Here is a 22,025-nt window from a genome sequence, read left to right on the forward strand (position 1 = left end):
GACTGTATTCATCATAGCAGGTTCCAAATCTATTATGCAGTAGCCTGGTGCAGAAATACAGCAAGAACATGGTTACTTATCCATATGAGCATGATTCAGAAAGATTTGATCTATTGCTTTATTCTGTTCTCTTTCATCTGATGCAGATGACAGTTTTGGACATTTACTAAAAGTAGCAACACTACTAACTAATTTAACTGTTTTCTGTTATTTATTCCTATGATGGCAAGTCATTACTCCAGACTTCAGTGTCACATGGTCCTTTAGAAACCAGAGTCAGCTTCTAAAATTCTATCGCTGGAATAAACAAATTTTACTGTATTTTTGATGATAAAGGCAGCCTTGGTGAGCACTTCTTTTAAAACCAATACAAAAATAATGATTCAACTCAAAATAATACATCAGAATGTTGTTAAAAAGTCATATATGTCTGTCAACACTAATGACTCAAACTGTTTAAATGCGTTGCTAAATACATCCAGTGTGAGTCAGGTCATGCAGAAAGCATCGGGTAGGTGAAACAACAACTGTTTATGGCATCTGCTTTATTCACATCTGAGTTGTTGGAGGTTTTTGCATCAGGCTTTGGGGAATTCATTGTTCTTAAGTACAGACTATGCAGCACTTCCATATGGAAAACCCTGAAGCATTTTGGCACACATGAACACACACACATTGCCAGGTGAAAGCACTGCAGTTGGTAAGCAATATGTTAACAATAGTGATATATTTCTCTTTCATGAGATAGTTAGATAGACAGACAATGGATGGATGGATGGAAGGACGGACGAACAGATTGGTAGATAGAGATGAATAGATGGAAGACAGATGGACGGATGGACAGACAGACAGGATGGATAGAAGATGGACATATTGATTGATGAACAGACAGACAGATAGACAAACAATCGATAGATGGATGGATATATAAATGGAAGACGGACGGATGGATTGATGAATAGAAGATGGACGAACAGACAGACAAAGATAGAAGATGGAGGGATAGATAGATAGATAGATAGATAGATAGATAGATAGAAGACGGACAGACAGACTGATAGATAAATGATAAATAGATAGAAGACGGACGGACGGACAGACTGATAGACTGATAGATAGGTAGAAAGACAGATAGATAGATAGATAGATAGATATAGATAGAAGACGGAGGGATAGATAGATAGTTAGATAGATAGATAGATAGATAGATAGATAGATAGATAGATAGATAGATAGATAGATAGATAGAAGACGGAGGGATATATAGATAGATAGATAGAAGACGGAGGGATAGATAGATAGTTAGATAGATAGATAGATAGATAGAAGACGGAGATAGATAGATAGATAGATAGATAGATAGATAGATAGAAGACAGATAGATAGATAGATAGATAGATAGATAGATAGATAGATAGACAGATAGATAGATAGATAGATAGATAGATAGATAGATAGATAGATAGAAGACGGATGGACAGACTGATGGATAGATAGATAGATAGATAGATAGAAGACGGATGGACAGACTGATGGATAGATAGATAGATAGATAGATAGATAGATAGATAGATAGACAGACAGACAGACAGACAGACAGATTTTTAAGATTTTTAAGTGTTTTGCATGTTCATCCCAGTCCACTTAACCAAAACCATCCGTCATTTCTAAATGGATAGATAATAGAAGTTGGAGGATAGATAGATAGATAGATAGATAGATAGATAGATAGACAGATAGAAGACGGATGGACAGACTAATAGATAGATAGATGATCGATAGATATATAGATAGAAGACGGAGGGATAGATAGATCGATAGATAGATAGATAGATAGATAGACAGAGCGAAAACGGACGGACGGACAGACTGATAGATAGATAGGCAGATAGATAGACGGACAGACAGACTGACAGACTGGTAGATAGATAGATAGATAGATAGATAGATAGATAGATAGATAGATAGATAGAAATAAAATGGATGGACGGACAGACAGACAGACAAACAGACAGACAGACTGAAAGACTGATAGATAGATAGATAGATAGATAGATAGATAGATAGATAGATAGACAGACAGACAGACAGACAGACAGACAGACAGATAGATAGATAGATAGATAGATAGATAGAAAGATAGATAGATAGATAGATAGATAGATAGATAGATAGATAGATAGATAGATAGATAGAAGTGAAGTGCTAAAGTTAGCTATTTTTAAGTGTTTTGCATGTTCATCCCAGTCCACTTAACCAAAACCATCCGTCATTTCTAAACCGGAGACCCCCCTTCCCCCTCCCATCAGCAACTATCCATCTGCCAAGCCCAATTCCTCCTCCCTGATGTGCATTCCTGTTTTCTCTACAGTATCACTCCCTCCATCTCTCTCTCTGTCTTTCTCTCTATTACAAACAGTAGCTGCTCCCTCCCGCCAGCTTTGGCACATGTGGGAGTGAGCGAGGAGCAGATGTAGGGATGGACGCTACCATTGTGAGTTGCTTGGGCGTGTTCAGGGAGCTCCTCCTATAATGAACAGATCGGGAGGAGGGATGGAGAGTGCGAGTAAGAGTGCTCGCATCCTAATCTTCCTGTTCAGAATCTCTGCTGGCTGTCTGGATGATCTCTCTCTCATGTTTCAACACAGGCCGTCATTACCGGATACTCAGCTTTTTGGGGGATTGTAAATTTTTACATTTTTAAAAATAGAGGGACTATTTTGGTGCATAGTCAGCATAATTTGACGGTAAGAAAGTTGATTGTTTATGTCTTGTGTGCATAGTGATACAGTATAACAAAATGGTTTCTTCTGCTTTGTTTTGGCTTTAAAGTCCATTCTAGAGGTTGCAATTCACATTGAAACTCTCTGCAGAGTAAAACTTTATGAAATATTAAAGGGAAGAATCATGTTTGAAGCTCACAGAGGTTTCACTACATAGAAAACTCAGCTAAATGGAGTTTTTCTTTAAAATAAACTGTAACCAAAGACATTGAGGCGTTCTGATGACGCTTCCGTTTATAGAATGAATCGATGAGCGTCTGGTTGGTGCTTAGTAGATTTTGGAAGCAGTTACATAATCAATACACACTGAAAATATTTCTCCCGCAGTGACTAAGTGATGCAATAATCTAATATGATAAAGTGCACAATCGTCATCACTTTCGGAAAGTAGAACGCTCATCAATCGCGGAGAGAAGTTTTGCTGGAAGCATTACAAAACTTGCTTTTGCTAATTAAATTTTTTTCTGAGTATTTAGGTACTCGCAGAATACAAGAGAAATCTCTTACCCATCTCTTTTTGACATGAAAAGCATCAAGTTTATGAAAATGAGATGTGCAATGATGCAAGAGTGTGAACTGAACTACAAAAATGATTTTTATCACTTTCAGCACACTCCAGCATGTGTGTTCAGAAATGTGTGGGCGAATGCAAGTTGTGCTTATTTATAAATTGTGTGCGAGCTAGTTGTGTACCGAAGGGTGGGGGATCTCCTTGCAATGGATAAAAACATATGCATTATTTATATCCTCTAAACGTCTCACAGGCACCAGAAGAACCATTATAGCCTTTCTCAGATACAAAAACTGTTCATTAATCGCTCATGATGAAGCTAGTTGTGTAGTAAATGCTACTCTACTGTATGCAACTGCAGTTGAACTCATTCATATTAGCAACCTAACCTGTCAAACCTAAAAAACGTTTCCAACTCATCCTCCCAGATTTCGTTGGATCATTAGCCGTCTTCTGTGGCTTTCACACTGCTCCTCCGTGTATTCCTGGTGATCAAAGGCAGAAAACATGTTATAGAAACATGACTTATTAGAGGCGCCTCACAGCGAAGGAATGCAGGGCGAAAACACATCTTGGAGACTGCTTTGAGTTAGCAGAAACGAAACTCATTTTTAGACTAGTGTTAAATGTTCCACAGCCAGATACAAGTCTAAAGCTCCAAAGTAGAGTTGGCAAATACTTAGACTTTTCAAAATAGCACAATTCCCAAATGGATAAATGGATACATCCAGGCCTACACAAAATCTGCTCATTTGGAACAAAAAACCTTTGCTTTTTCAATGAATATTTTAGCTAGTTTTAAAAATTAGTGGAGTCTAAACTGACTTTGAATCCATTCCACAGAATTTAGAAGTTCCAAATGTGGGTTCTGGAGGAACTTAATCATTCAGTCCTGTCGCTCAACATTACAAACCTATATAATTCTCCCTATATTCCACCATCTCAGCGAGAATTCTCCCGGCATACCTCCACCTCCCCAGCTCCTCCTCTATTTCTGTTATTCTTCTTCTATGTAGTACCACAATGGGGGTTGAACTCATAGCTCAAGCTGAGCCTTGGATTCGAGCCTCTGTCGAGGAAAGCAAACAGTTTGTTAACCATTAACCATGAGGACTCGAAAACTGAGACTTTCGAAAAAAGCTGCAGGCCCCGTTTTAGATTGAAAAAAGGGGTTGCATCTCAATAAAAATGGATCAAAACAGAGACTTTTGAAAATGATGGCGCAGCTGCCCACATTCGCTCTACTGACTAGCAACCAACTTCCATAAATGGTCATGTGATGCATATTTGATTGTGTAGTGTGGACGGAGATCGTTTCTGAAACAAAATGAAAATGCCAGTGTCGATTAGGATAATTTTCATTAGAGATGCACAATATTGGATTTTTGCCTGTATCCCATATGCCAATATTTTTTAACTCATTTTCTCCGATAGCCGATGCCGATGCCGATTCTGATATATTTCCTTTTGTTTGGAAAAAACAAATTATTTTTAATGTTGGTTAGTACTTATTTGTTAGAATTAAATAAACAATAAAGAAGTTCTTTTATAATGACAGTACATTGGAGCTTTGAAAAATAACTATGAATAAACTCTCTCTATATATATCAATCACTGTTTTTTTTTTTTTTTTTCCTCAGAAAAATGCAGTAGCAACCTTAACATTTTATTTTAAGATTCAACATTTGTAGATGGTCTAAAGCTAAAGAGTTGTAAAATTTCTGAAAATCTTTTAGAGCTCATAATTTTAATAAAACGTAACATATTAGACAATAATAAATAAATCAGTATATATAAAATTATTTAATTTACAAGTGTCATGTTTGTGATTTTTGTTTTATTTATGTAAAGCTACAGCTTCTGACCTTTAAATCAAAACATATGATTTAATCAACATCAATTATTGCTTTATTTAATTAGAAACACAGTTTAAATGTTATTTGTGTATTTTACTTTCATTTTATTAGAAGTAGGCCAACAGCGCCCCCTATGGAATTAAAACTCCTTACCGAACGGACATTATGACCTGGGGGAGACTGCTGGTGTTGCCACTGCACATGCACACTGAACGCGTCATTCTGTACGTGCATTCAAAAATTAAATGCATCGATCCAAAACAGTGAATCTAATCATTAGGCAAGACTTTGCATCAAGAATGAGCCACACTGCTGACGTGATCTAATCGCTAGCACACCCTGAGTATTTTTCATATCAGGCCAATGCCACTATTTACATTTAAAGCAATTGTTGGCCTATTCCAATATTGGTCAGATAATATCGCGCATCCCTAATTTTCATTTTAAAACACCATTTACAATGAAAACGGACTAGTGTACACAGGACCTAAATAAATGCATGTATAGATATCCAAATGCACAGATTTCCTTTATAGACATAAGCTGGAAAAGTAATATTTAAGACAGGCCTCAATGAGGGTCAAATCAAACATCGCCTTGTGTCACTATTATAAGTAAAACGCAAAAGCCGTATTTTGAATCATTTTAATGATAAATGCCAAGACCTGTCATGAAACTCTAGGCGGCGCAGGCTGATGGGTCCTTAATGCAAATGGATGATATTCACAGTGTTAAACTACTTGGCACAAACTTATTTGTTCATGTTGCATACGCAGCCAATGAGCTTGCTGCTTTACATTTAAACAGCTGGTTAGAATTCACAGCGTGCTTTTAGAGTTCTTCTGAAAACCTCCACCTCCCCAGCTCCACCTGTTAAACAGGATTTACTCGCATTTCTGAGTAAAATTATACTTAAATCCATTCTATTTTTCTACAGAGACCCAAAGCAAACATACAAAATGTAATACCATTATTTGTTCTGGGACTAACTTTTCACCTGTCTTTATCTAGTGCTCTGTATTTAGTCATCTGTAACTAAGCTACATGGAAAAAACTGAATGTGAGCTTGTGCAAAAGAGCTGTTTTTTCAACCTAGCGTTGGCAGTTAATGTAATGCCAATTTTGCAGTCCTACAGTTGGCTTGTGTTTTATGTTTGTGAGAGAAGCTTTTTTTCTGGACAGTGAATCTCAGGAGAGTGCAAAAAAAAAAAAAAAAAAAAAAAATGCTGGAGCAGAACGTCCCTGAAACTCACGCTTTAATGTACTGCAAAAAGAGCTCTCTTTTTCTCTCAGCCTTCCTTGCTTTTGTTTGAACCAGCTTTCTGAAACAATGAGGATTAAACTTTTTTTTTATCCGTTTATCTGTCAAGAGGATGACAGGTGTCATCACATCTGTAAACATCTCGCTAAGCATTACAAATACTCAGTTTCCATGTCAGTAAAGGGCTTTCTTTGAATAGCAAACAGAATTAGAAATAAATAAAACATACACGTATGTATTAATAGTCAGCCGTTGAAGGAAGTGTTGCTGAATTTAGCAAGTGCATGAATGTCTGCAGACTCTTTAATATTTTACTAGAGCTCCGCTCACAGCAGGGTTCTCCCTAATAGATCAACATGGCGGATTTTCACCCTGAGCCTCTGTGATTTACTCCCTCTGTGCTGCTTTTTAATGGAATAATTATGCATTCAGACAAAGATATCTTATGGACACTGATGGTTTTATCGATGAAAATCCATTTGAAGAGGTTGAGCCACCGTGTTTTATCTTGAGCATGTGTTATGGTGCACATTTGAGGCTAGGTGTACCAAACAAGGCAAACAAAAGCACAAGTGGAGTGGAAAGTTCTACTGACAATTATAGTAGATTTTATTGGGCAAGCTATGAATTAATCAATTATAATTAATGTTAATGTAGCCATTTATGCCTAGAAACCTTGGTGGGAGACAGAGGCCTGAATGGTGAAACTGTATGGACCCTCAGAAATAAGAAACAGATGGACCTGTCAAGGGTCTCGTTCTATACCTGGGAGTAGTCTGGGAGGCCTCTCTCTTTCACCCTAGGGAGAAATCAATTATGTACATAAGGTATAGCACACGCCTTAAAGAAACTGTATAAAAGGGGCAACACAAACAACTTAGATAGATTTGCTCTGCAGAGGACTTCTCGGCTTTATTCTCTTTGTAAATAAAGTCTGTCATCTGAAATCAAGACCAAAGGCTCTGAGTGTGGTTCTTAGGCAGCAGGGGCAGGAACTACCACACAATGCGCAAATTAAAGAACACGGACGCAGTATCGCATTTCCATAATGACCAACACAGTCTACCAAGAGCTGCACAACAACAAGCAAACAATCTAATTCAGGCATTCCAAGTAAATTAATTCAAGTGGAAAAATTCTTTCACTTCTACCATGTTCTCTCTGTTCTCTTTGGTGCCTCCTTCTGCCAGCAACAATTGCAGCCATGTCAAGCACAATGCTTTTTTTGGGGCGGTACCAATAAATACCAGTAAACTGACTACCGGAAATCATGTTGTAAATCATGTTGTGAGATTCATTAAAGTACTCTCCTCCCATAAATTTTGCATCTGAAAGGGAAACTCCTACAAATGCATATGCAGTAAGGTCAGCCGCAAAAATAACTGTCAACGTTTGCTAATTTTTCACTGTATGACTTTAGTAAATCCTGACACGAGTTATTAATCCCAAAAGAGGGTTGTTAGTGAACTGTTAGTAAACATGGCCCTTGATTGAGGAGTGAATGCAGCAACATGGAATCAAATGTAACTTTCTTAATGTGCATTGCCGGTCTTATTGTGACATATTTATTGTGACTTATCTTCATTTATTAACCAAAACTTTATCTTCCTAAAACGTGACTTTGCTTTTCTGCTGACATCACTGAGACTGCATGGAGCCATTTTTAGCAAACTTGCAGTTAGTCTGACTCTATTCTGGTACATAATCAATTTTCAATTTACTCTCATGGCAATTCATAGCTATTTTATGTTTTGGTGAATTTGTAGGAATTCGTAAAATCTCATTTGTGTGTTTTTTATGATCTTCTTGCCCTCCACTGAGGATTAGGTTTAATGATGGACTTTTACGCTTAGTTTTTTTTTTCCCCCTAAAAAGTCTCTTTTTGTAAATCTCAAATTCTTTGAATTCAAACAAATTTGACACCAGTTCACCAAAACGTAAAATATTAACATTTTCTAATGACATCAGGTTGGACTATAAGTATAAGTTCGTAGTTTGATATCTTCGAAAGTGGCGTTTTCAAAACATTGCTTTGTATTGCTTTGTATGGCTCAAATTCTATGAATTTAAACTAATTTGACACCAGTTTACCAAAACGTCACCAGAATGTTTACATTTTCTCATGAGATTAGGTTGGAAGTGGATCAAAACCTTTCATTAAATTTGTCCTAAAACCAAAAAGAATACCTGTCCTTGTCTTAGGACAACTTTGATAAACTTTTTTTGATCCACTTTAAATGTTGACTACTGTATAGCAACAGGCTCAACCAGTAACATCAATAAAAGTTCTCATATCCAAGATTAATATCCTAAGACTATACAACACTCTCATGGAAATTCATAACTATTTTACATTTTGGTCAATTTGTAAGAATTTGTACAATCTCATTTGTGTATTTTTGTATAATCTTCTTGCCTTCCACTGAGGATTAGGTTTAATACGACTTGATACAACAAGGTTTAATCTTTTTGTACGACTCAGATTCTACAGATTCAAACAAATTTGATGCCAGTTCACCAAAATGTCAAATGTTTACATTTGGACTATAAGTTTGATGTTTTCAAGAAGTAGCATTTTCCAAACATTGCTTTATTTGTTTGAGCAGCAGAATTTATATCAACAGGCTCTCGTATCCTAGTTTAATATCTTAAGACTATACAACAAACTCTCATGGTAATTCGTAACTATTTAACGTTTTAGTGAATTCGTAAGAACTTGTATAATCTCATTTGTGTGTTTTTGTACGATTTTCTGGCCCTCCAATTAAGAATTAAGTTTAGCCATGGACTTTCATGCTTATTTTATTCCTAAAAAAAGTCTGTTTTTGTACGGCTCAAATTCTACAAATTCAAACAAATATGACACCAGTTCACCAAAATTTAAAACGTTTAAATTTACTCATGGGATCGGGTTGGACTATAAGTAAGCTGTTCGTAGTTTGATGTCTTCAAAAAGTCATGTTTCCAAACCAATGCTTTATTCCAAGAAATGTTTATGCTGCATTCTTGTTTTAATTGATAGATAATTTACCAACAAAATTATATCAAAGTTAAGATACAAATTATACCAACAAAAAAGAAGGGATTCTACAAAAAACAAAACGTTTGAAGTGGTCAAAAAATTATATCTGTCCCACTCCCTTTCTTCCGGCGTACCGCCGTCCAATTTTCCACGCCCTTATGATGCTTACAATTTTCTTTCTTAATTAACAAATTGAACTAAACCAAATACAAACAAATAATATTTAAACATAAATTAAATAAAAACACTTTCTTAAATGGTACAACACTACACGCGCACACTCATAGTTATTCGTAACTGTTTTACATTTTGGTGAATTTGTGTGTTTTTGTATGATCTTCTTGCCCTTCTTAATTTGACAAATTAGGTTGGACTACAAGTAGTTCGTAGTTTAATCTTCAAAAAGTAGCATTTTTAAAACATTGCTTTATTTGTTTGAGCAGCAGGATTTATAGCAACAGGCTGAACCAATAACATGAAAGTTTCTCCTAGTTTAATATTTTAAAACTATACAACACACTCTCATTGTAATTCGTAACTATTTTGGTGAAATCGTAAGAATCTCATTTGTGTGTTTTTGCATGATACTCTTGCACTTCACTGAGGATTAAAATGATATAATGATGGACTTTCATGCTTAGATTTCTAAACAAAGTCTGTTTTTGTATAACTTAAATTCTTAAATTAAATTTCATGCCAGTTCACAATGTCAAATGTTTACATTTTCTCATTAAATCAGGTTGGACTATAAGTTTGATGTTTTCAAAAAGTAGCATTTTCAAAACATTTCTATATTTGTTTGAGCAGCACAATTTATCGCAACAGGATCTTGTATCCTAATTTAAAATCTTTGGACTATACAACACACTCTCATGGTAATTCGTAACTACTTTACGTTTTGGTGAATTCGTAAGAATTCGTACAATCTCAGCTGTGTGTTTTTGTATGCTTTTCTGGCCCTTCACTAAGAATTAGGTTTAGCCATGGACTTTCATGCTTAGTTTTTGCCTAAAGAAAAAAAAAAGGTTTTGTACGATTTAAAATTGTACAAATTCAAACAAATTTAAAACCACTTCACCAAAACTTAAAACGTTTACATTTTCTCATGAGATCGAGTTGGACTATAAGTAAGCCTTTTATAGTTTCATGTCTTCAAAAAGTGACGTTTTCAAAACATTGCTTTATTTGTTTGAGCAGCAGGACTTTTATAAACAGGCTCAACCAATAACTTAAATATGGGGCGGGGCCAGCTGTATGTTTGGCCAATGAGAGTTGAAGTATTTGGAAAACACTCATTATTTTTACAATTTCATATGGTGCAACTTGTCTGACAGAATTAACTTGTTTAATCTTGTGTTTAATACCAGTTGCAATGGAAAAGTGATGAAATTACATTTCATTACAGCTTTTCTGGCCACTCGTTCACTGATTTCTTAACTCTCCCTGTATATTTTCAACCACAAACTCTGGGGTCCAACGCAGCTGATTCAAAGACTACTAATTATTACTTTAAATTAAAATGATATAGCTCTAATCAGAGATGATAAAATACCTCATGTTATATATAAACTCTACCCATTCACCTACCATTTAAAGCTATCTTAGGGCTCGCAAAGGGTATCATTTGGTTAATGGATACGAGGACATTCTGTGACCCCCGTCATGTCAAGGAAATCAATAAGACTTAGCGTGTTCCTAATGGGTCCCACTAATACAGACCTCTGCCATTAGTGCTACGATGCTATCCACAATACAGTGGGCGATCCACACCTGCTTATCTGCACAATATCTTATCATCTACACTACACAAATTAATCTAGAGTTAACACTGTAAAGCTGAAAGCTCGTAAACGCAAATCGTTTCGGTTAACACGTGCTATGTTACAAATGCAGTCTCGTCAGCCATTGGAAATCCTGATAACCCTTCACACAGCATGTTTTATGTGTGCGCTGCTGAATTGCAAAGCACGGGAATCAATCAATAACCTGGAATTTGTAATATTAATATGTGCACCGTGCTCAGAAATAGACGTGGGTGAGACGCGCGTCTCCTCTTGAGCTTAATGGACCTCTCAGATTGTATTTATCCCTCCTGATCTGTCTGTGTGTGTGCGTGATAGTATTAAAACTGCGTTATCGAATGTGTGGCGACCACAAGATTAAAAATGGAGGATATTGTAGATTTTAAAATGCATGTAGTTCATTTCATGGCTTTCACTGAAAGATATTAGATTTAACCCTTTTATGCATGACTTCAAAGCTATTTTTAACCATTTACCATGTGAACTTACATCCAAACCACCATGGGTGATGACCTTTGACCTCTACCCACACACACACATTTTATACACGTAAAATTGGGACTAATCTGAGTACAGTTTGTTAAACCATGGCACACCTGGGAAGCAAATCCTAGTCAAGCATCTTAATTTGGTTCTCCAGATGTTTGAAATGACCTGGGTCTTGCTGTAATTAATTACTGGATAAGAAAACGAACCCCTTATACTTGCAATTATAATGTCAGATTGACTGTGCATGTAACAGTGCCGTTTAACATTTCTGAATGTAAATATTAAGATCATTGCTTTGCATGCATTTTTGTGCATTATAGCAAATGATTAAAGGGAGAGAAACTGCACACGGGAGCAGGAAAATAGGTGCATACGTGAACTCTGACAGCAGTGGTTATGTAACACCCAGCTGGCTGTTTCATCAAGGGAGAGCTGAGGGAAGTGCTGGGTGGGGTTGTGTAGAAACATACATCAACATGCACTGTGCTGTGTATGCAGCTGCTGCTAACCAGGATGAAAGCTTTTCGCCAAAGTTATGGATGTATATAACACAAATGATTCACCTAAGTAATTATTATTTAATATTTTTTCATTTTTTTTTTTACATTTAAATTTTAGACACATTTTACATAGAAATAAATACAAATAAATAATTATAAAAAGTATAAAAAATTTAATATAAAAGTAATACAATTAAATTAAAAGACAAATTATTTTTATATTATATTATATTAAATTATATTATATTATATTATATTATATTATATTATATTATATTATATTATATTATATTATATTCTCTCTTTTTGTCTTTTTTATGTTTGAATTTTATGTGTACATTAAAGGTTTATACTGAAATAAATACAAATACATAAGTAGTATTTTTATGTAATATGAATGAACAAAATTTAAAAGTATTTCATTTTATTTATTATATCTAATATTATTTTGTTGGGTAGGGGTCAATGCTATTATATTCAATAAAGTAATTATTCTCATAAAAACTAATTTATTATTATCTATTAATATTTTTACGTTTAGAATTTAAAGGTGTTATATTGAAATAAATACCAACAAATTAATATAAAAGTATTTTTATGCAATATAAAAATAATACAATTTAAAACCTACATTATATTATATTATATTATATTACACCAAATATATAGTATATAATATAATATAATATAATATAATATAATATAATATAATATAATATATCTATTATATTTAGTTAAGCACTTTTTCTCATAAAAATCATTTAATGTTTTCTTACTTTTTATAAAATTATTATTTTTATGTTTAGATTTTAAAGTTTTTTATTAAAATAAATACAAATAAATAATTATGAAAGCATTTTTATGTAATATAAAATAATAAAATGTAAACGAATTCTATTCTATTCTATTTATTATAATTGTTATTTTTGTATTATAGTTAATATTACTTTAGTTGTTGAATATTATATATTATATTATACCTAATATTTTTTTTTTAGTTGGGTAGGGGTCCATTCTATTATATTCAGTAAATTAATTATTCTCATAAAAAATAATTGAAAGTTTTCTCTCATTGTTTTATCTACTATATTTTTTTATGTTTGGACTTTAAAGGTTTTATTTTGAAATAAATACAAATTAATAATTATGAAAGCATTTTACTAATTCTATTCTATTATTCTATTTTTTTATTTTTTATTATATTTAATGTTACTTTAGTTGGGTAGGGGTCAATTCAAATATATATATATATATATATATATATATATAATTTAAATTTTATTATATACTTAATAAAAACAATAAAATTTTAAATGAATTATATTAGATTAAATATTTGTTTTATATATTTTATTTATTATTTTTCATTACATCTGTTATTATTTTTAATTGGGGGTTACATTTTGTTATATTTAGTAGAATAAAAATAATAGTTTCAGAGAAATGTTATTATAATTATGTTTTTTTTTTATTATTATTATTACATGTTCTTCTAGTTATTATATTTTGAAATATTACAAAGCTGAACTATACTTTTCTGCAGTAACGACCAATGAGTTGTTTACCAAAAGATCCATTAGGAAAGCAAATAGGTTCCATTCTGATTTCTATTGATCTCATTGTGTATGTGAGCGGCTCATAAAACCAGTCTGTTAAACAAACCAAACAAAACTGGCTTTGTTTCGCAGAGGCAGACTGTCATTTCCTCCTCCAAGTGAGCAACGAAAGTCTCCATGCCAGACTTTATCACTGATGAGAGATGCTATAGCTGCTATCAGCTGTCCACGACAATAACAAAACGCAATGAGACAAAGGAGAGACGCGGAACAGATAAATCCTTTTCTCACGTCATCTGTGCACTCTGGTTTAGAGAGAGAGAGACAGTAATCTAAAGCCATCCGTGGCCAGCGGACAGAATAAAATTTCCGCAGTATTAAGCAGGATTAAATTGCAGCTCTCATCTGTCATGACGACAACTGATCTCAAACTGATTCTCTCTGTTATTTTCCCCTCACACAAACTAACATCTCAGAGATAAAGGTCAGTGATAATAAAGATCATTTGTTGATTTGTAGACATTCAGGTCTTGTTTCGAGGGCCTTAACTATTTTAGACACAAAATCATAAACTTTTGAAGTTCCACCAAAATGAAAATGCCATCATCATTTACTTACCGTCATGTCTTTCCAAAACCTATGTGACTTTCTTCTGTATTGATCTTTTAAAAGCATAATAAAAGCAGTTCATGCACAAAAATTCTTAAGCAAATTTAAGTTATTATTTCGTAAATTAATTTACCCTAAATCTCCTTCACAGTATAGATGTAGCTTAATTTATGAACAAATATTGTTGAATCAGCTCTTTTCAATGAACCAGATGATCTAGTTTACAAACCAGAATGATTTCTTTACAAATCTTTTTTCCCTAGTTCAACTCTAAAGATATTCTAACATCCAAGGTAACTTAATTTAGCATCTTGATGCCATCAAGAGATGTTTTTAATGCATAAAATGAAGAAATCAGACCAATATTTTAATTCACATAAATATTTGTAAAAATTTATCTTTTCTATAATTTAAAAGTGGATTCATTTAAATATTTAAATCATTTAGACTTTTTTTGCATTTAAATTTTACACAAATGTGTTATATAGAAATAAATAAATATAAAAAATATTTGATTTGATATAAAAGTAAATTAAATATTTATAATATATATAAAAATATTATATTATATTATATTGTATTATATATTTGTTATATATATATATATATATATATATATATATACTGTATATATATATATATATATATATATATATTTTTTTTTTTTTTCCACTATATCTAATATATTTTTAAATGGGGGTTACATTTTAGACAAATGTTTCATACAGAAATAAATACAAATAAATAAATATAAAAATACTTTATGTAACATAAAAGTACAATTAAATAAAAAAATATTATATTATATTATATTATATTATATTATATTATATTATATTATATTAATAATTATATATATTATAATTATATATAATTATATTTAATTATATATTTAATTTATTCTTTTTCATCAGATCTAATATTATGTTTAATTGTGTAATTGTGTGCGCGTATTATTATATTACATTATATTGTATTATTTTTTATATACTTGTTTTACATATTTTATTTATTATTTTTCATTAGATCAAAATTTTTATTGGGGGTTACATTTTATTGTATTTTAATCATCAAAGGGTGGTTTTAATACATATAATGAAAATAAATTAAGCATTTTAAATCATTTTAACTCACACACACACACACATACATATTTTTTTATAAAAATAAATAAAATATATATATTTTTTCTTTTATATAATATTTAGGTGTATTTTAAATCATGTAAAATATAATTTCATTTAAATATTTAAATTTAAATATTTAAATAGTTTAGATCATTTAAATTATTATTTTTTTTTTTTACTTAAATATTTGTATTTTATATAATGTAATATAATATAATCTTTAAATCATTTAAATATCTGAATTTTATATGATTAAATATATGTCTTACATAATTTAAACATTTGTATTTTGTTAATTTAATAATTAATTCCATATTATTTAAATATGTGTTTTATAAATAATTGTATTTCATTTAATTGACATATTTATATAATTTAAATCATTTTAATTGTAATTCTACTTAAATCATTAAAATATCTGAATTTTAAAATTTAAACATTTGTGTTTTGGTATGTTTTAAGATCATTTAAATAATAATTGTATTTCATGTATTTATATTATTTAAAATAATTTAATTTATTTTTTATATAACTTAGGTATTTGTATTATAAATCATTCAAATATCTGAACTATAAATGATTTAAATATTTATATTTCATATAATTGAATCTGTATTTAGGTCATTTAAATGGAACTCTATATTATTTAAATATTGTGTTTCAAATGTACAACTGAAATAAAGTGGCTGTAGCATGATTTGCATTAGTCCTGCCAGAGCTGTTGTTGCTCTGTAAACTCATTTGGTGCAGACATTATCCTGCCTCTGACGTAAACGGTTCCTGTTCGGAGACCAGCAGGTTTTAGGAACCATGAAAATGAATGAAAATGATGTCTGAATCTGTCTTCCCGGAGCTGTGATTCATATTTTATATTAAGCTTTTAAGGCAGATGCCTGGGGCAACATGGAAGCCTCATGGTCAGATCATGATGAGTTACCAGCAGGCTGCCGGTGTTTAAAGAGGCCGTACTTTACCTTTCTGAGCTTAACGCACAAATCTGAGTCTATCAGCGCTTTCAAGGAGAGCTAAATTAGATCATCTTTCGCTGGGTTAGAAATAGCATCTCTGATAATGAAGATGTCACTGTCACGTTGGCCTTGAAAGATGTGACATTTGTTTGTACCCACATGGGATTTCAACTGTGGTTTTGTTGTCAGTGGGTGTTTGGCAAGTTTTTCTACTTATCTGCGAAAATACAACATTACTTTTTCCACTTCTATCACTACAGCATGTTGTCAAATCCCTGAGGAAATTATCCAGCTAAAACCAGCTTCTGCTTCTAAATGGCTGGTAATTAGCTGGTCCAGTCTGGTATACTTGGCTGATTAACTGAACTACCTGGTCAGGGATGGAAGGTCACCTTGTTTAAACAAACTACAGACTATAGCAACTTCTCCGTAACAAAATATTACCCCTCAGTGCTTATTTTAGGGTTTGCTTTGAGAAAAATGAACCCTGAGTACTTCATGTCCCAGATTCAAGTCCAAACTTGCAGTGTTAGAAAAGATCCAATACCAAAGGAATCGAATGCTCATAGCCTAGATACATGTATAATGTTTAGGGAAGCTATGCAGCTCTCTGATTCAAAAGAAATGATGTAACGCAAGACAAAGAAATCCCAGTCAGTGCTGATATGTTTCTGGGGCTGCATCAGAACAAGACACTTACTGATTGATCTGAATGAGTCACAAGCGTGAATATTATTAGGACAGATTTCAAATGATCAGCGAATACGATTAACCTCATTTAGACTCGGAGAGACTGAACTGTATATTTGATTATGAGCAGTTTGATTGTTGCTAAATTGTCTAAATGTGCCACTGAAAGCAGAGAAAAGAGCTTGCAGTTCCAAAGCCTTGAAACAGTAAGACATATGGGATCATTATAGGTTACATCATTACGCAAGTAGAGAGTGTTTTCACAACACATCATAAACCGGCCATACTGGCGGCACTGAACGTAATCAAAGCCACTGAACCGAACAAAACTTGCATATTTTGCTGATTATTGCCGCTAAAAATGGTCAATTATTGTCATGTTTTGGGCTGTACTAATCGGTCGGACCAGGAAAAACATTTGGAGTACTACAGACTGCCAAAAGTTATAACAAATCAAGGAGATGAGTGCAATAAACTGTCTGAGGAACAAAAGGCGTTTGGTTGGCCAAACTGAACCAGGATTTCCAGTGCAAGAATCTTGACAATATTTATGTTTGTTCTTTTCATTTCCAGTCTGGTAGGTGAAATATTAGGCTAATATCTTAATTAATTCTGCTCCTATGTATCTTTACCAGCTAACTTTAATTTGTCAAAATAGTGTGCCCTTTCCTGCTTACTAAGTCCTTCTCTACGATTTAGGAGCTTCAACACTTTTTTTTTGGTTTAGACAGCATAAATTAGCAATACAATGTATTTAGTCGTACATTAACCATGCAATCCATGCTGTTGTTTACATCTGAGTATCTCCAATATGGCCGTGCATCAGGGTAAATGACCAAATTGTGATGTAAGTGCAAACCCTCTATTTAGTGATTCACTGATTCATTAATTTGAATTATTTGTTTCAAAAATGCTGATTCAGTCACAGACAAATTACTAAATTATTAATTCCATCGATTCATGCAGAAACGAATCAGGTCTTTTGTCTTTGTGAGTGATTGAATCATTCATTCAGGTTATTCAAAACTCCTGACAGATTCAGGAATTGATAGACGCTAATGTGTTGCAGTTTGTAGCATTTATGCTGTGGCGCTGTTTGTTTGAATGAACAAAAAAGGGACAAAAAGTATCTGGTCTTATTCATGAAACATGCAAATATGAGTAAATTCTAAGTAATTTCCATGTAAAACAGGCCTTCCTGCTGAAAAAAAAAAAAAAAAAGTTACAACCAGATATTAGCCTAATATTTCATCTACCTGACTGGAAATGATAAGAACAAACACGAATGTTGTCAAGATACTTGCCCTGGATAATCCTGCTTCAGTTTGGCCAACCACAAACACCTTTTGTTCCTCAGACAGTTTTTTCACTCTTCTCCTTAATTTGTTATAATTTTTGGCAGTCTATAGTACTCCAAATGTTTTTCCCGGTCCGACCGATAAGTGCAGCCCAAAACATGACAATAAATGACCATTTTCAGCAGCATTAATCAGCAAAATTTGAGTTGTTCTGTGCCGCCAATATGGCCGACTGTGCCTACTTGCATGTCCAGGAATGCAGTGAAATATTCCGGACTCCCTTCTCAGATTTGGCTCCAGTAAAGGAATTTATGAAACAATATTATGGTAGTGCATCCAAATAAGCTGTCATGAGTTTGCCAAAAAGAAGACAGGACGTTTAGCGCTCCATTTACATGCGGTAGGGAACAGCTGTACATTTCTTTCCTACCAACTAACATTTTGAATATACAAACATTTTCATGAATTCAAAAGTTTATGTCAGTTTCATGAATGAGACCCAATGTGTCTAAAATGTAAGTTGCTCAATATTAAGATAATATTTAAAATACAGACAGATTCTCATTGGATCATTTTCTGATTTAGTTTGATGTTTACAGAGGCCAATTTGAGTGTGATTTCTGTTTCAGTGATCTCTCAGGAGATATTATGTTGGGTATATAAAAACTAAAATAAAATGTCAATAAAAATATACCTAAGTACTAAAACGTAACTAACTTGTGCAAAAAGACATTTGAAGATGTTATACAGCATATAACACTATACATAGGAGATTGTGGGACACATTGCATGGATGGTAGGCCTATAATAAAAAATACGGTTATGAAATGGGTAGATTTTAAATATCCAGGACCATAAAGTCCCAATGTTTGATGAATACTGAGATGTAATAGAGTTTCGTTTTAGCTCCTCTCCCTGATAGCTGCACACACACACCTAACCATCCACAACCTTGCCATTTTTGGTGACATTTTCATCCATTTTGGGGAAGAGTGTGATATAAGGGCTGTTTGAAGAGCCTGTCATTTCTCACGGTGTGCCTCGTCTGCGATAATGAGCTATAAAATATGATGAGAGGGAGAGATATCGCATCAGCTCTTTCACAGCAGCCTCCCTATTATTTTGTTTATTTCTTCAGATCTTTTTTCAGTCTTTTTCGGCATCTTTTGCTTTGTTCTGCCATCTTGGAATATTCTGTAAAGGGCATTTTATGCATAATGTCAAGAATATGGAGTTCAGGGATGAAGAAGAGGTAGACAGAAAATAAATTTATCTATCAGAGAAATTCAGTAGCAGTTTAACTGTTTTTTACATATGTAGGTAGTTGTTTTGTACTATATTCTGTAGTATTTTAAAGTTTATGTCGGCATATTTTTACACTTATTTCTAATATAGGTCTGTTTTATTGTGGAATGCACCTGGTTGAACCTAAAAGTTGAAAAATGACCACTGCCATCCACAATGCATCATAATCCCAAATCGCAAACCTCTCTGATACTTTTTTCTATTGGGAGATCTTCATGCTACCCCTCACTAACAGGTAATTCGTCATCCTCCAAATATTTGCGCATGGACCTAATTACAGTTCCACGCTTGCCCACTGGACATCTCCGTGCTCAAGCTGTGAATATCACCAGCTGAATCCACCAACTAACTAAAATGTTGTTATCCCCATGGATAATGAATGACAGGCTCCACGTGACAGAGTGTTAGCCTACTGAATCTTTCATGGCCAGGCTTCTATGGTTTGACGCATGTGTTGTATATTTGGCTTGACGTGGGTGCGGCGCAGTGCACTGGAAGTGTCTTTTATCGTGGCTGTCTTCTTGCTGCAGTGTGTTCTCTCTCAGGGAAAGTTCTCAAGGCTCTGCCATGCACAAAAAAAGCTCTTTTGCTATACATACATCACTCACCCAAGATGGCACAAGTTGCAGTGCTATTTTTGAGTTAGTAGAGGCAGTCTTTCTTCATGTAGTCAGTATATGTACAAATATTTTTGGGCTACTAGTAGCACACAAAGGTATCTTTCTAAGATATAAAGACAAAAATAGTATTTTCTGGTATATTCACTCTTATTTACTCTTATAAAATTATATTATATTTTATTTTATTTTATATTAAATTAAATACAATGTATTTATTTTTGTTTTATTACATTAAATACAATATTCCTTTTTAATTCCTTTTTATTTTATTTATTTTATTAAATTAAATACAATTTATATTATTTTATTTGTTTTGTTTTATTCAATTAAATATTTTAATTTTATTTTATTTTATTTATTTATGGATTGTTTTATTAAATTGAATACAATTTATTTATTTTATTTTATGTATTTTTTTAATTAAAGACAATTTATTTTAATTTTTAATTTTATTTATTTTTTATATTATTTATGTTTTATTAAATTAAATATAATTTATTTCATTTCAATTATGTTTTATTAAGTTAATTACAATTTATCTTAATTTTTAAAATTTTACATTGTTTTTTAAATAAAAACAAATTTATATTGATTTTTAATTTCATTTATTTCTTTTTTTATTTTATTTCTTTTTTATTAAATTAAATACAATTTATTTCATTTTAATTGCTTTATTAAATTAAATACGATTTATGTTATTCTTTATTTTTCTGTAATTTTATTGTATTTATGTTTTATTAAATTAAATACAATTTATTTATTTTATTTGTGTAGTAAATTTAATAACATTTATTTTAATTTTTTTTTTTTTTTTTTTGTTTCATTTATTTTATTTATGTTGTATTAAATTAAAGACAATTTATTTCATATTAAATTTATGTTTTATTAAATTTAATGAACTGGAGGCTTAAACATATTCACTCTTACAAATTATTGCAAAATTACTGTTGTCTGTGATCTCGCCGTAGGTTTAAAGTACTATGTTTATGCAATGCAAACAAGTATTGATTATATTTTTATTGAAGTATGCTTTTTTTAACGTTTATATTTAGCCTGAATAACAAAACAGTCATTGCCTTAACTCTCAACTCCGCCTGATTGTCATAGAAACTATTGCCATTGTCATAGTAACTACTGCTCGGAAAGTACAGCTAGAAATGTTCTCTTGTATCAATTTGCAAAGAGCCAAGTGTCTTCTGCAGGCTTGATGGAAAAGGTATCAGATGAACCTGCAACTGACTCTTTTTGAGGAAAGCCCAGCTGGAAACTCTGACCTTCACTTGTCTTTGTCGACAGGGAATGAGCTACTTTGTCGCAGATGCCGGCAGGCTGAGAAAATGCCAAATTGCACATTTACCTCAGTGCAGTCCTCTTCTGGACAATAAACAAATTCACTGTTATCCACACAGGACACGAAAAACCGAAGTGAATCAATCTTGAATAAAAAGCCATTTAATGAGCTCTAGCAGTTTTGTGCAGCGCTGTGCCAGAATCGCCCCTCTCATATAATGCACAGATGGGAAGTAATGTTTAAGAAGACATGGGAATTTGGTGGGGAGTGTGCTGCCTCAAATGATTGCAAATTGATTTTCGTCCCAATAACAGTTTTCTAATAGGTCTTGTTTGGA

At 32.6% G+C, this 22,025-nt stretch overlaps 1 protein-coding gene across 1 annotated transcript in view; it reads left to right on the forward strand.

The window, feature by feature from the left end:
* Positions 1 to 2,527: 2,527 nt before the first annotated feature.
* sv2bb (synaptic vesicle glycoprotein 2Bb) overlaps positions 2,528 to 22,025 on the forward strand; it is a 40,560-nt gene continuing 21,062 nt past the window's right edge. Inside the window, exon 1 of the mRNA XM_051099786.1 lies at positions 2,528 to 2,747. The gene's annotated coding sequence lies outside the window, so the exon portion shown is untranslated. The remainder of the gene's footprint in view (positions 2,748 to 22,025) is intronic.

The sequence above is a fragment of the Labeo rohita genome, chromosome 25 (genome assembly GCF_022985175.1).
Source record: "Labeo rohita strain BAU-BD-2019 chromosome 25, IGBB_LRoh.1.0, whole genome shotgun sequence".
Lineage (NCBI taxonomy): Eukaryota > Metazoa > Chordata > Actinopteri > Cypriniformes > Cyprinidae > Labeo > Labeo rohita.